Genomic DNA, 14,849 nt, shown 5'->3' with positions numbered 1-14,849 from the left:
CCATATATTTCAGCTATTGAGGAGAGCAGGTGAAGTGACTTAACAAATTTCATGGTTCCTTTCTTCTCTATCTATTCTCAGTTGTTATGATTCTTACTTTTTTTTTAGAAAAAGAGCTCAAACTGAAGACCTTGGAGACTCTAAAATGTTGTGCTGACTTTGTTTACATCTCATTTTCCATTTCAAAGGGGTTATTCAAATATTGAATCTCTCCCATGACATATGTTAGAAATAATTCTTATGCTTCCTTGTGCCCATAAGCCAGAAATGCATGTCAAGTCAGGTTTTAGCTGAAGGAATTCATCTAAAGGTAAGCTTTTATCCCCTTATAAATGTTTTTCTCAGACTTTTAGCACAGGTCTACATTATCAGTCTCACAAAATCTGATTTTTAGTGGTTTTTTGAACTAAAGATTGTTATATGAGAATAAGCTATTTCCCATTCTCAAAGTAGGGACCATTGAAACACCTCCCAGGTAACACTAATAGTATTGTAAGTCAGTTTTTAAGAACTGCTAATGGGTTTCCCATCACTGCTTTAGATGTAAGGTAAGAAAGGAACCAGGTATTCTGAAGTAGCAGAACTGATCATATTACAAGGATCTTTTTATAGATCTCTTTTATAGACTAGAAGACTCAGGCAAGAATGTTTTCCAGAACTCCCATTTTGTTGTTGATGCTGTTGTTTGATATATGAATATGAATCCTAGTTACATAGCATTAGGATCCATATTAAGTCCAGAAATAATGTTTTTAAGTTCTGCTGTGTTCAACTCCTGCACAAAGATAAACCAAAGAAAGGGTTTAATTTTTATATAAGTAGATTTGAAAAGGGAGAAAAGGGAGTAGATTTCCAGATGGGAGTCGTGAATTCTTTTTCTGGACCCAGATATGTTGTTCATACCTTAAACTTTTTCAGAATTTGCACTATACGTGCCTAAGTAATACTGATTTGTGTAAAGAAGATATCCTGCTTCCTGCTTCCTTCCAAAGGGCTGGGTTTTGGTTAGCTCTGTCAGTACTAAAGATGCTCACACACAGGTTTGACAACTCCAGCAACTGATGGTATTACTATTTCGATTCATGCTTCTACATGCCATTATTTAGGAAGATTCATCTGGGAGACTGAACTTGTTGGATCCTGTACATTTTACTAAATTATGTAGCTAGTGTAGCTGGCGTTTGCTAGATATGAAAGAGATTCACATTTGGAAATTCATTGTTTTTTCTAATGCTTATGTCAAATTGGGCTTTGGTGAAGAAAAATATTATTTGTTTACTTCCAAATTGTTTTATTTTTCTGATAGAGAGATTTTTCATTGTATCAGGTTCCACCTGATCTTAGGAAAAATAATGCCACTCTTACTCAGAAAATCTGTCACATCATTTTTGAGGAGAATGAGAAAGAATACCATTGGTTTTCTCAAAATGACCAAAATCCTATTGGACATAGGTTTATTACATCATACTTTCATGGGAATGTCAAAGAGGCAAGCAAAAGAGAAAATTTCATCTACAGTTTTACTAACACTATATATTAATAGATACTGTTGTATACAGTAGAACCTGACTGCGGTTCTTCCTACTTCAACATAATTTCTATTTAAATTCATTTAAAATATGCAACTCTTTTACCAGTGATTAAAATGTTGTACACTTTTCAGAATTTTTTAGCTTCAGAACCTCATTTTCTGACAGAACTATTGTTGAAATAACAAATTCTGTTGGTTGAATAATAGCATTAAAATCCAAATCCAAGCGGACAAGTTGGAAAAAGAGATGATCAAAGAGTAAACCTTCCTCTGTTTTTAATGTAGGCAGTACAGTGGTGGTTCTATTAAACATGTCTGGAAAAAATCAATTTTTTCTGTTCTCAGATCTGCAGATTTAGTATTCTATTAGTGTGAAAAGCATCATGCTGAAAACAGAGCATGCAGGAAAAGCAAGGATCCAAGTATAAATAGACTTTAAATTCCTCACTGTTCAGACAATGTGCAAGCTGTGCACAAAATTTGTTAAACGTGATGTTTATATATCATCTCAGTTCAATTGTATTTAAATCAGAGAAGCTGCCATAGCTCAAATTTTAGTGTAGGTATTGAAATACCAGTTAGTATCATTTTAATAGCAATCATTCTGGAATGATTTGACTCAATTCCCAGAAATACATGCAACATCATTTTCAAGGATTACCGCACAACCAAATTGGCATTTGTGACAGCACTGCTTCCAGAAGGGGAATCTTATTTGGAGTAGCTTTAAAACATAAGATATCAGGAAAATGAATCAAATGCTATCCTTCTCCAAAGTGACTGAGATGTTTAAATGGATGTATAACTACTCAAAACACTGTTCAGACATGTTTGTCCAACTAGAGAAGTAGTGCATGCATTTTTGTAAGAAGTTCACTGCTCTATAAATCCTGACAAATAGTATAGCTGGCACTGTTTGTTATACGTTGTACCACATGTAGTAGATGTATGAAATATGATAAATGTGCCACATTCTTTGTACTAATGGTCACCTAAAATTCCACAGAGATAATGCTTTCAGTGAAAATGTGTATGTTTTCCATAAGGAACCATTATAGGCTCTAGCTGTTTACTGTAAGATATCACAATAAAATTACAAGACTGGTACTGAGGAAGATGGATAATGCAGTATCTGTAATATATGTTAGAACGTTTATTCCTTTGCTCCTAACTTAACGCACACACCTACCTACTAATGATAGATTTCTAGACTTCAAGCAATGAAAATCACATAAGGGAGGAAAAAAAAAATGACATTTCAGTCCTTACTAGCGTGGTTGAATGGAGATTGAACAAGGTTCTGAATAACTGTGGAGCTTATCATGGAGAGTGAAGTTTATCTGAGGTGACCTCAGAGAACAGATTTTGATTATGGTTTTGAGAATCCTTCTTCACCTTTGGCATCTTGTTGAACAGAGAACTGAAAATCACATGGTTAATATTCAGCCTGAATGTGGAGTGTCTGGATATGAGCTATAGCAGTGTTAGGAAATGTGTTTTTGTAACTTTATTTCTTTCTCAGTGACAGCATTTCAGTTCACTTTTTTTAAGTTCTGTTTAGAAAGATAGGAAGCTGGATTATATTTTATTTTTATCACTGTTAAGCCTTGTTTTTTTGGATTTAATTAAAAAAGAAAAACTTTATGATCATATGTACAGCTAAATACAAAGAGTGGCATACACATAGTCACAGTTCTCTATGTGTATGTCCATATGTTGTGTGTGCATGAATACAATACATTTAGATTAGGCTTCTTTTATATTTTTATAAATATAGCTTTTAGGGAGGAGAAAAGACAGAAACAGAGGGGACATTCTGCCTGCACTGATTATCCACAGTTGTGAGTTGAATATTCAAAGGCAAAGGTAAGCTCACTAGTCCCTCACATTTTCCTCACTGACCATTTCTGCGGGTCAATACATGGGGTGTTTGTAAAGATAGTCTTACTCACAACTGATTCCAGTTGTTTCTGATTAAATATCACTCTTAAAACTTGTGAAAGAGTGAAATGGCTTTAGTTTTTATTTCTGCTTTTTGCTAGGGAAGACCTATTGAGGTTGTATATTATTCTTAAGTGAAAGGGTGTGTGGAAGATCAATGTGTTATTTGTAAAGAATCCACAAACTTAAGAATTATCTGGTGTCCTTCTAGAGAGTTAGTGCAGCCCCATTCAAAAAAGATTGTCTTGTTCAAAAACATGGATGATAAAACCACTCTTAAAGATTGATTCTTTCTAACATAATACCTTAGCAGACAGAAGGATAAAGAGACCTTCAAACAAGAATCTGTTTCTCCTTCAACCAGAACCTTCTTCAGATTATCTTGAGGTTTTATAGCAGAGGTCTGCACAAGGTCTAATATGAGTCCATTGGCATTTTCCATAATCCATGAAGTCTTCTAGCATTGCTCTAGACTAGCTGTGGAACAATAAAAATCATAGAATCATAGAATTTCACAACAGCACCTTAAAAGCTCATGAAATTATTTCCAGTATTAGCTATCTATTATTTATTTCATTTATTTATTAAACAGTATCAATGCTGTTCAGTTAGCTGACTAGAATACTGTATTACTAGATAAAAAGTCCTGCATAGCTTTAGAAGGGTTTCCTTTATGGACAAGCTCATCTTTGTAACAGTTGTATTTGTACTATTACCAGACTCACTAGTCATACCCTGCTAAACTACACTCTTCAGATGCTCATAAGAGTACAGCTGGTATGGCTTCTTTGCTACTTCAAGAACTGATAGCACTTAAGAGGTGTGAGTTAGAGGATCAGAGATGTCAAGGCATGATTTGTACTACTCCACAAGGCCTCAGTGTTCAATAAGGAATACAGTGTTCTCTTGTATTCGGGCCACCTTCTTTGTATGCCCATCAATTTAGCCTTATTGTGTTCTTTGGAAAATTCCTCTGGGTTGGAGGTCAGTGTTTGCACTAGGTTTCTTCTCACATTGCCCTAGTAAGGCATTTTACAGTCAGATAAGAAAGTATTTCATTGCTCTGGAGGGAAGGTACACAGAAAACTGACCATATTGGTTCTTCTTCTTGTCTTCTAATGTGCTTGTGTTATTTTCATTGGACCATATGAAATAGTCATTTGAGTTTTTGGACATCCTACTCATTGCTGTACCTGAGCCACTTCTAAATATATTAACATATAAATTACTTTAACAAATACTTTATTTTGGTGTGTACATGAAACAATATAGAGCTGCTGGTAGTTTTTCACACTCATATCGGAATAGGTTGCAATAGCAATGAGATCAAATTCTGAAAAAGTCCAACTGGAGGGAGAACCTCAGGTCTCCCAGGGTGAAATATGCCACACAGAGACAAGTTGCTCAGAATCAGGAATGTTGTTTTAAGCAGTTAGTCAAATTGTAAGTTATAAGGGCTCGTCTATGCAGCACTGTTATTTAAATTGAATATCTCTGTCTACACTCCTCCCAGAATTTTCTCAAGATTGCAGAGGGGTATGCAAGCCTTCAGTTCAGAAGCTGTGGCCATGACTTCTCTTTCCAGTTTACTTTGAGGCTGCTAGTAGAGCATGAAGTTTCATATCTTAGTTATCATCTTGTCATCTCTGCTGTAATCATCAGGAATTATGGACGTGTAAGTTAAGTATCCATATAGGAACACACATATGAACAAATGCGTGTGTATATGCACTCAAACAGTTTAATTAGCATATGGTGGGTGTAGTTCTTCAGCATGTATTGATCATTTATTTGTAATTGTCATCTCTTCATTATACTATGGAGTTTTATAATACGTTGTTGGTGAGGGTGCAAAGGGCAATTGGATTTATTCTGTGTCTCCCACCAGTTGTAAGAGAACAACAGAGAAATAGGTAAGATCCCCACCAGACAATAATGCTAATTAGAACATAATCTTGAGTACAGTGAGAGTGATACTGGTAATGAAATGTAAACGAGCAACATTTGTTCAAGATGCACAATAGCTGTTTTGTAAATAGCCATTTTTTTTCTATTTTTCTTGATGACAATCTTCATCCTGCAACTATTCACGGCTTTAATTTAATTTATTTTCTTCAGAATTATACAAAGCAGAGTCTGGAAAAGCCAAAGAAAAGTCCCTGTAAGTCACACAGAAATATGCTGGGAGGTGGTATGGCATCAGTAACAGAGATTTTATTCTAAAATAAATTCTTCTTAACAACAAGGGATTTTGAGTTATAAACTGTTAGCATTTTTAACACAAATCTTCAGCTAAAACACAAAAACTGTTACTATCTGTAGGCTGAGGAATTTCCAGTAATTATTCTTTTTTTTTTTGTAGTGGCATATAATATGGTAGTTTATCATCATTATATTTCAGTTGTCATACTTGTCCAATTATTCATCCACTTCTCCATTCTGTAAACCATTTGCAGAAACAGTGCAATATATTTCTAGGGTGGAAACCAAGCACAATAGTTCATTAACCCAGATTTCAGTTGTTTCCTGGATACCTTCAGGGATTAATTATGAACTTCACACCTTAAAAAAAAAAAAAAATCAGAGATTGATTTAAAACCTAAAATTGAAGCTAAACATGTTTTCAGCGTGGTTTCTTTTTATGTAATCCAGACTTCTTTTCTTGGTTTTCATCAGTAGTCATGATATTGCTCTATGGAACAGTCACTACCTGGATAAATATATGAATGTTGTGGAGAGAATAAACTATATAGGAAAATCTAGGGTAAATTGGACTGAAAACTATTTATAGCTAACAACCATTAACAAATAAATTGGGTATTTTAAAGGTGGCTAGTTTTCTTTTCCCCCACTTTCCCCAAATCAAATTTCACGGAGAAGTTAAGATGAAAGATAGCCGAAGGGTCGGAATCTCCCTTGGTCTCAATGCCACCTACTGTCCTGGACAATACACAGAAGCAGAGCTGTGATCCATTCCCTTTTTGTGGTGCTTTCTCTCAGTTTCTGATTGTCTGTATCCTCACACCCTAGCCTTCCCCAGGGTGAAATTTGCTTAAGATTCAGTTAAACCCTGGAAGCCAAGTTGGCACAGGGGACAGATTTTGCACTGGCCCTCGGAAAATGGCTCCTTGATTTGTCCCTGTTGCAGGGACCATGGCACAACCATGCAACATATAAACACACATCTCTCTTAACATTTAGTCAAATGTAGCCACTCACATTTAAAAAGATGGTGCAGTCTTTGAGTATCCTTAATATTTTCCCTGCTTTGAGTAACAGCAAGGTAGACGGCATGCATTTGTTTCACTGTTGTCAGATACCAATTTAATTGTTAGGCTTTGAAATTCTTTGAGTGGATGAACATAAGATGTTTTTAACATTGAGATCTAATTTTACTACATATTCTTAAACTGAAATGAAAAATACAAAGCAATCAGGATTTTATTTTACTTGTTTTACAAGTGTTCAGACTCAGCATCCAGATTTATAATGTGATAGTAATGCCAGCTCGAGATTCAAGGCTAAATTATAAAGTCGGTTTTCAGCTTCAGCAAATGCTTTCTGGGTCCTGCTGTGTTTCACTTAATAGCAAGGACAAGTGGATTCCATCAGTAGGAGAGCACGTTTTGCATATGAACTACTGCAAGGCATGAGACAATGCTGGGATGGAACAGGATTCAACATCAGGACACTTTATTTATGGACGATTGCTTGCTTCTTTTCAAGCATGTCTTTAAAGCTGGGTCGATGATTGAGAAGCAAATGTGAGGTTATAATACTTTCATTTTAAAATGAGCTGATATTTGTCCTGTAACTTGATGGTAAAATGCTGTGATTTAATATGAACAAGATGGTATTTGTGGGCATGAAGAGATCTTGGTAGGTGCAGAATGTGTACAAAATGGTAATTGAAATGAATTTATCTTTTTTTTCTGCCTAGAACTAATGCAGTTAAAACCTCATCTTTTGATCCACATTCTGTGGAAAATTATTTTGTATAGTAGAAAATAGTTGCTATTATATACATTATATACATTGTTATATAACTGTATATGCATAGGTACAATGGTATGCATTGGTATATGATGACTTTGTTTATCAGTATGTTTTTGTCCATATTTTGTGCATTTGTTTTTTTTTTCATTATCAATTGGGCAGTTCCTGATTCTTGGATGTTTTAATTTGCAGCCATTTTCTGTAGGCTAACCTTGGTAATATGCAGTTTTGGTAACTTTGTCTATATATATATTTCTCAAGTCCTTAACACAGATTGCATATACATTCTGCCACCTTGCACTAGGAAGCTATACAAGTAACTTTCCTTAGTGAGGAACACTGCAAGCTTAGCTGCAAACCCAATATACCCAGTGCATCCTGAGTTCATTCAACACAGATTACCCCAATTTACAGAAACATAATTAGAGACAAAATGAGGAAGATTATTTTTATACCAAATTTCAGCTTTTCTCTCTGCAGCTGTTTGATTATACACTGTCGAAGAGTCCATGGATGTAAACCAGGCCCTTTCTGAAATAAAACCTGAGGTAAAGAAAAATACTCGATTTGTACAATTTATTAAAAAAATAGAGATCATGATTTAAGTAACTGGGTGAAACTCATTTTCTTTGCCTCAGAAACTCCCTTTCTTTGCCAAGAAAACTGTGGAATTTTTGGCTGTGAGAAATCCTAATTAGTTGCATTTTGTTTCTGCTATATCGAAGTGAAACACTGCTCTGTATGCCTGGGCTGATTTTAATCCTCTGCTAGACTCTAAAATGGAAGAGCTATAGGTTACTGCCACCTACAGCTGGAATGTCAGCCACTCACAGCCAGAGAAATGGACCTTGCACTAAAGCCCCTCTGGACAGAATGCAGTAGATATTATAGGTGAGCTAAAGGAGGACTTTTCCAAGCTAGTAGTAATTGGGTTTTGCCAGCATTTTATGACATTTAAATAAAAATAGGGCTACAGAGAAAGTAAATCCCCCAGTAGCATATTCAAGCAATTTGCTTCTCATAAAAGCACCTTCCTACTGGCAGTAGCTTGGCAGAAATGTTTAAATTTCATATAGAGGAGAAAAAAAACCTCTGCTTTTGACAATCCTTATGCTAGCCTGCATTTGAAACACCGTGAGATTTACGTATAAATAATTAAAAGAAGACTCTATTGTGCTGGGGCCTATTTGGTCATCGTGTTTTTGTGTGTTGCACCTATTTTTAAAGGCTTTCAATGTTCTTTGTCTCCTGTAACCTCTGTCCCTTCTCCCCTCTGCATTTTTATCTCTGCACTTCAAAAAAAAAGCACATTTTAAATTAAGACCTCAGGAGAATAGGAATAATAATGCCCAGCAGTGGTGCGCCATTTTCTGTGTATGCCCCCACCTTTTTTTTTGTTCTGTGCTTCATTGCAGTTATTTGCAATATCTTCTTCAGTAAGTAAAATTCAGGGCTGCTAACTTCTTCTAATAATTGTACTGCTTACCCAGTAAATATTTGCATAAAAAATTCTGTGTGCATGGGAAGGAGGGGAGATTGCCATTGTTTATTTCCATCTGAGTGTATCCTGTTTTTTCACTATTGCTGTGGTATCTGAGGAGTTTTTTTCTATGCTCTTCCTGATTTCATTTCCCTTTCTATGCTACATTGAAGAAGAGTGCTCTATGTGGGCCAATCAAGCTACTTCACTCCCAAAAGGATTCCTTATGTAAGTAGTTCCAGTGAGATTTAGTGAATGATGTATTTTAGTAGAAATGCTATGTTTGTGAAGGTATCCTGTGCAGTGAAGTGTATAAGCACATAGGCAAAAGCCTGCATTGCACTGCTATCTTATTTTCACTTACAGCAAAGAAAATATTTTTATACTGTGTTTACATATAATTTATTTATAAAAAAGAATTAAGCTTGAGACTTTTATTTCATTTTTGAATGCAGAATGAACCTAAGAAAAAACACAGGAACACATTGTGCTGTTAAAAAGAGAGAATCAACATATTCAAGCCATCCGTCAGAGCTGCCTTTTGTTTGAGCTAAGTTATGCCTGTAACCAGCCTTTCTTCCAAACTCCTACCTTTCCTCAAACAGGAATTATGAACTGACATCTGAGTCACAGAAGCAGAAGTGCAAATTCTTTCAGGCAGCATCTCCAATTATCTGTCTTGCCAGCAAATGTTATGGGTATATTCCTCTCTGCCCAATTGCTGTAATCATTAATAATTAGTAATAGTACAATTCAGTTTTTACATGTAAAGGAGCTTCATCCTCTGACACATGGTTTTGAGCTGACACTGCCAGCGGAACACATGAAAGAAAATGGAGTTTGGTTCTCATTTACGTCTGAGCTTACACCATTTCAGAGAGCTGAGATTCCCTTGCCTTACGTGAAGCTACTCTGATTTATACCAGTGAAATGAAAATCTAATCAAGCCCACAGCTGGATACATTCAACAACTTTTTGTTCACCCAAGATAACTCTGGATTGTATTGATCTGCATTATAGAACTGAACAGAAAACAACAGGAGGGAAATCTGAGAAACAGTGTCTCATTTATACCCTAATAAAAGTTCTTAAGGTGCTTGTTTCATTGCCGTACTCAGCTGGATCATCTTTAGAAATCAATGAAGGACCTGCAGTCAGAAGCATGCATAAAAATGTCTTGAACTTATTAAGTGGTTTCTATAGACAGAAGGTAAAGACTGGGGGCGGGGGCGCAGAACCATCAAAAACACTGCAGTGCTGGGGATTAAAAATTTGTCTAACTTTGCCTTTATTATTCTTTAAAGCGAAGCGTAGACAGTATAAGGGGAGAGATAGGGTGGTATAAAGAGAGATGGAAAACAGAGCACCAAAGTGCTGTTTGAGTCATTTCAAACTGCTGGATGAATGACTCTGTAGGAGAGAAATTGCTGTGGTGTCACTGGCTTGCTGCTACCAGCGTGTGTCACTATGGATGTCAGTGTAAGGTAAAACTAGGGAAAAAAGAAATCCACTTGCTTCTCACTTCTGAGACAAAGAAAAGGGCAAAACCTGCTCTACCTCTAGTGAGAGCAGGCATAGGTAAGTGTATGCGTTGCTGAGAAGTCTAAGAATTCATCCTTTGAGATAAAAAAATAGTCTTGAGACAACTTTGCAACCCTTAAAACAGAATGACTTAAGTGATCCACACAGGCCTGATTAATAACAGCAGGGATAGACTGTAAGCTCTAAACTAATATAAAGTCAATTCTGTCACATTTGTCTTTCAATATTTTAGGCATTAATATGTATTTAATGTTGGTGAAATAAAATGGCTTGATGTGTCCCTTAGAGCCCAGTGTTAGCTGAATGTATAGTAGCTCATGATTAAGTAGTACAGCACTTTGGTAGTCCAGCTTAAAATTGGCTTCTAAATAAGTGCAGCACAAACAGAGAGGGCAATTGCAAATAAACACTTTCAGATCTCCCTGTTTTGGAATGGAAATGTAGAGAAGTATAAAACCAGCATGTTTTCTCAACACTGATCTAATAGGAAAGGATGATTAAATCAATATTGTGTCCCAGAACCACATCAATATGAACAAGAATCCAACATCACAAGGATATGTTGCAGCCAGGAGACTTACTTGATTCAATTATTTATAATGATAGTGTGCCAATAATCCTGACTATTGCATGACCTATTTACATTTTCTCCCCTGACCTCACTATCATCCTGCTTTCTAGAGGGAGTTAATTATTACAAAGCCGTCAGCTGTTAGAGAAATCTTCAGCAGAGAAAGACGATATAATGATTTTGCATAGAATTCCTGGAGTGTTAAAGCACTCTTCCTAAAACAATTTTCCAGTTAATGCATTGAGCTGTAGGAAGTTATTTGCCCTCCCACTTTTCTTGCTCGAGTAAAGAAACGTATATTAGCGAATGAACTGGTTTGGTTTGCTTCCATTTTGGTCTAAGGAGGAGATAGTGAGGATCTTTCTTTTTTCTCTTTTGTGAACATATTACCCTTTCCTACAAGCAGTCACCATAGCTACTGGTAAATAGCATTATGTTCGCCTTATTCTTTCTGTTTTGAGAAACAGAAGAAAGAAAAGGGGGATGATTTTTTCAGTAATCAGAAAAGAACAGAATTCTTGAGTAATAACCAATTAGTTCTGTCTGAAAAGTAGGAGTTTAATGCAGGGCTCTCCTTTATTCTGCAGAGAACATGACTGTGAACCTTTGCATCTGGTTTTCGCCAACTCGATACTTCAAAGATTTTTGTCCCATTAAATGCTTTCATCCATATTTGATACAGCTGGAAACAAATCTGCCACAGCGCAATATGGATAATTACTTGGATGTCCACATTTGCAATTTTTTCTGTCTACATCCATTTTCTCAATTCAGACAAACTTTAGGTTGTCTCAGACAGTAATTCAGATTGTTTGCTTTCAAGCAGTGCCTGGCTCCAAGCGGTGTGTAAAATTAGCTGGTACTTTCATTTTGACCTCCAGAGCTCCCAAATATATAAGCACAACAGTCTGTGCATGTTCAGAATTATGTAGTACAGAAAATTCGATGCGCATTTTCATGCACAGTCAGTTTTTTACCTATTCTAAAATTTTTACTAATATTTCTCACGGGGGAAAAGCTGCTTAATTCATGCGGTTTAGACCAGGATCAAAGTGGTTTATGGATTTATTAATGACACATAATTAACTGGCAATAAGTGCACTATACATTCAGGATCAATACCGGCAATGCGACGGAAAACCCACAGTACTACTCACTGCAGAACGTTAATAAAAGTCAATGAATTTCCAAGCGATTTTCTGTAACCGATCTGCACACAGCTTCATAGCGTGGGCACCCAGCCCTTGATGGGCAGCCTGGGCTGCAAACACTGGTGCACCCTTCTAGAAGTGCAGGTGCCCACCTGCGGAGATGTAGGTGCTCCAGCTCTGCGTGCACCCCTGCTGCTGCCTGCACCCTGCTACGGCAGTGCCAGCCCTGCTGCAGGGCTTCTCCCAGCTCCTCTTGCACTTCTCCAGGCTCCTTGGTTTCAAAAGTCTCTTCATAAGTCCCTGGTTATTGCTTGGTCTGGTAGGGGGCTGCCGTGGAGTTCCTCGTTAGCATTATCAGCTTGGGACAAGCACTCGCATCGATTTGGGTGTCCCATCACACGCTCACATTCCTATGTTATCACCTGCTGGTTTTGAGGGCGTTTTGCTGAAGGCAGACCAGGTGGGCACCTCCCAATATTACTGTACTGTTCAATAATTTTGAATATAACTTCAAGTAAATTATCTGCTGAGGTCCAGGTATATTATGTTTGTTTTACATTATTGGAGCATCAGGGCTTTTTCTTTTTTCTTGAGAGAATTAGATTCTATCGTAACATCTCTGCACAATGCTACCCCCAACCCTTGTTTTTTTCCTGAAGCTGTATTTGCTTTGTACCATGTTCCTATTATTTCTGTTATATCAAATTTTATGGTCTGCTTATTCTGTTTGGTTTTTTCCTCTGTAATGCTCAAATTCTTCATGTTTTAATATTGAAATATCTAGGGGCCATTATTTTTCTCAGTATTCACTCTCCTAGCTCAAATGCAATCATTTTACTAACTAAATTTCTCGATTATTGTTCTTGTTAATAATTATATTTTCTCCATGCTGTCTATCCTCTTTTTGCTGATATCGCTCAATGATTGGAGTATCTTTGCTTACCCACTTTTTCTCTTTATTTATATGCAAGTAGGATATAACCACTACATGTTTTGCTCCATTATTTATTATTTTTGAGTTTGACAGATGCAGTCCAAGAATCCATTGTTCCAGATAGTCAGGTGGAATCATCAGTTTTCTGCAGTTATTTCTCAATAATTGCATGTCTGCAGACCTTTGTTGGAAACATGCAATGTTAGTGACTGCAGCATTCTTTTATCTTTCTTCTCCTGAAGCTGGAAGATTTTCACTGTGGATCATCACACTTTCTTAGGTGTTTTACTTAGTTTCTAGAACTTGTATTTTAAACTTTAGCATTTTTTTAGTTATAAAAATAAATTTCAAAATTTAAGTTTAAAATCGTATTCTTGATAATAAGCATTACTAGCCCCTGCATGATGTCAAATCTTGAATTTCGGGTAACAACTGTTACCTTAAACCTTTAGATGAACCACTAAGGTAAGATATACCATAAAAATAACAGCCCCCAAGAAGCAGGATATCTGATCTAAGTTGTGGGTTTGCTCTCTCCATGCTCAGTGCAGACTTGCCGACACTTCTGGAAGAACATGCCACCTTCCTTGTGTATGCATCTTAATACTTTATAAATCCTTCTCTGGAAGTACTTTTCTATCTATTTGACTGCTGAGGATATATGGGTAATTAGCTTGGTCTAGATGTCTAATTTTCAGATCACTTCAGTTCACAGTTTTCAGATCACAGGTTAAAACAGAGGGTTCCCACCCTTTCTGATTATGTAGTGAATCAATATCTTAGTGGTTAGTGTAAAAACATTTGTAATCCCAACTTTAGGCAAGTACACTTGCATGAATCTTATTTAGATATTTAAGGTAGACCATCTTGTCTGTTTTTCAAGTTAGATAAACCCAGAGAGTCCAAAAAAGTAGCACATAAACTTGCCCTTGTCCATTGTAAAATTTCAGTTCTCTGTTGAGAGCTCTGACAGATAATGCTGACAGTGCTTGTTTAAGCTGTCTGCTCCACTTCAGAGTCAGATGAAGATATGTATGCCTGCGTCTCATCACGCGGTTTGGCTTTTTTAGTGTCAACCAGGTGGATTTATATTAAGCTACTGAGCTGTGAAGAGGTGCAACTGAACCAGAGTTATACATTCTGTCCTTCTGATTGTCCCATGGTGGAGCTGCCTCCAGTGGAGGATGGTGCTGACGACTGATGGGTTGTGACTCTTAGGCTGTTTGAATCCTAATGAAACACGTAAAAGTCAGAGCTTAGACAATCCTATATATACAACACTAGTTTACCTCTTCATCTTCCTTTGCTATCTTGCTGGGGCATTTTTGCTAGATTTTTTTCTAAGCTCATGGATTATAAATGAATGTAACCCAAACTTCAAACCCTTATATCCTGAATAACTGAAATACTTCAGCATATTTGTAAGTCAGTTGAAACCATGGATTTGATGTCACGTGGATCATTGTGACTGTGTAGCTTGAGATGCTTCCTAACAGATAAAATGGAATTTCAGTGCACTCTGCTGATTGCCCATTATTTCTGCTCTAGCTCTAGCATATCTCTTAAAATACATTCTGTTCTTTTATACTCTTCCAAGGTAATTGGTGCTTTCTGCCACTATAGCAGCAAAAATTATTTACTGGTAATATTTGCAGTCAATGGGACTCATTAAAGTACCTTTATCTTTCCTAAGATACAGCATT

At 36.5% G+C, this 14,849-nt stretch overlaps 1 protein-coding gene across 1 annotated transcript in view; it reads left to right on the top strand.

Annotated features, from left to right (window-relative positions):
- EYS (eyes shut homolog) overlaps positions 1-14,849 on the top strand; it is an 855,622-nt gene that overhangs the window by 751,104 nt on the left and 89,669 nt on the right. The window lies entirely within an intron of this gene.

This window comes from Anser anser, assembly GCF_964211835.1.
Source record: "Anser anser genome assembly, chromosome: 3".
Lineage (NCBI taxonomy): Eukaryota > Metazoa > Chordata > Aves > Anseriformes > Anatidae > Anser > Anser anser.
This window is presented reverse-complemented; position numbering and strand designations above follow the sequence as displayed.